This window comes from Haemaphysalis longicornis, unplaced genomic scaffold (genome assembly GCF_048455015.1).
Source record: "Haemaphysalis longicornis isolate Haplotype H1 unplaced genomic scaffold, Haemaphysalis longicornis Haplotype H1 scaffold_2, whole genome shotgun sequence".
In the NCBI taxonomy this organism is placed as follows: Eukaryota; Metazoa; Arthropoda; class Arachnida; order Ixodida; family Ixodidae; genus Haemaphysalis; species Haemaphysalis longicornis.
In genome coordinates this window covers 112,159,974-112,161,839 of record NW_027526295.1, presented here as the reverse complement: position 1 = coordinate 112,161,839, position 1,866 = coordinate 112,159,974, and the positions used below count along the sequence as shown (strand labels likewise).

At 46.2% G+C, this 1,866-nt stretch overlaps 2 non-coding genes across 2 annotated transcripts; both read left to right on the top strand.

Moving 5' to 3' along the window:
* Positions 1–966: 966 nt before the first annotated feature.
* Trnat-ggu (transfer RNA threonine (anticodon GGU)) lies at positions 967–1,039 on the top strand. The gene has a single exon. It is a non-coding gene; the product is annotated as a tRNA-Thr (tRNA).
* A 387-nt stretch (positions 1,040–1,426) lies between these two features.
* Positions 1,427–1,499, top strand: Trnat-ggu (transfer RNA threonine (anticodon GGU)). The gene has a single exon. It is a non-coding gene; the product is annotated as a tRNA-Thr (tRNA).
* The last annotated feature ends 367 nt before the right edge of the window (positions 1,500–1,866 follow it).

Sequence of the window (1,866 nt, the reverse complement as noted above, 5' to 3'; positions counted from 1 at the left end):
GTCTGTTTCCCCAGCACTTTCTCGGGCATTTATGTTAAACAGCCCCGCCGGTAGCGTAGTGGTTATCGCACCAGACTGGTCTTCTGGAGGTCGTGGGTTCGGATCCCACCCGGCGGGCATTTTTTCACCACTTTCTTTTTGACTCAAAACATTCTTCATCTCTTTCTATGACCCACCACAACCTCCCCGTTGCTTTCCGAGGTTTTCTTGACTGCCAACCCTTATTTTCTGTCTTATTTCACGGAGCCCCTCATTTCCCATTTTCTGATTCGCTACATGCTTAGCGAGGGCCTCTGTTCTGGCAGTCTTGGTCCCAAAGGGAGCTTAAGAGGGTTCAACGCTGGTCGACCACTCTCGACATGTCGTAGACACTCGAGTCACGGCCCGGGGGTTAAAAAGGTCCCCTTCACCCTGAGTAGTCCGAGTGGCGCTGGCTACCACCCCCAAGTGCAGGAAACAAAAATACCTTAACATAAATACCCGAGAAAGTGCTGGGGAAACAGACCCGCCGGTAGCGTAGTGGTTATCGCACCAGACCGGTATTCTGGAGGTCGTGGGTTCGGATACCACCCGGCGGGCATTTTTTCACCACTTTCTTTTCGACTCAAAACATTCTTCATCTCTTTCTATGACCCACCACAACCTCCCCGTTGCTTTCCGAGGTTTTCTTGACTGCCAACCCTTATTTTCTGTCTTATTTCACAGAGCCCCTCATTTCCCATTTTCTGATTCGCTACATGCTTAGCCAGGGCCTCTGTTCTGGCAGTCTTGGTGTCAAAGGGAGCTTAAGAGGGTTCAACGCTGGTCGACCACTCTCGACATGTCGTAGACACTCGAGTCACGGCCCGGGGGTTAAAAAGGTCCCCTTCACCCCGAGTAGTCCGAGTGGCGCTGGCTACCACCCCCAAGTGCAGGAAACAAAAATACCTTAACATAAATACCCGAGAAAGTGCTGGGGAAACAGCCCCGCCGGTAGCGTAGTGGTTATCGCACCAGACCGGTATTCTGGAGGTCGTGGGTTCGGATCCCACCCGGCGGGCATATTTTCACCACTTTCTTTTCGACTCAAAACATTCCTCATCTCTTTCTATGACCCACCACAACCTCCCCGTTGCTTTCCGAGGTTTTCTTGACTGCCAACCCTTATTTTCTGTCTTATTTCACGGAGCCCCTCATTTCCCATTTTCTGATTCGCTACATGCTTAGCGAGGGCCTCTGTTCTGACAGTCTTGGTGCCAAAGGGAGCTTAAGAGGGTTCAACGCTGGTCGACCACTCTCGAAATTTCGTAGACACTCGAGTCACGGCCCGGGGGTAAAAAGGTCCCCTTCACCCCGAGTAGACCGAGTGGCGCTGGCTACCACCCCCAAGTGTAGGAAACAAAAATACCTTAACATAAATACCCGAGAAAGTGCTGGGGAAACAGCCCCGCCGGTAGCGTAGTGGTTATCGCACCAGACCGGTATTCTGGAGGTCGTGGGTTCGGATCCCACCCGGCGGGCATTTTTTCACCACTTTCTTTTCAACTCAAAACATTCTTCATCTCTTTCTATGACCCACCACATCCTCCCCGTTGCTTTCCGAGGTTTTCTTGACTGCCAACCCTTATTTTCTATATATAAATATATATATATATATATATATATATATATATATATATATATATATATATATATATATATATATAGGTATATGTAAATATATATCTATATATATATAAACATATAAATATATATATATATATATATATATATATAGGTATATGTAAATATATATCTATATATATATAAACATATAAATATATATATATATATATATATATATATATATTTAACGTACTGGAGACACTAGACCCCGACACGTTGGCT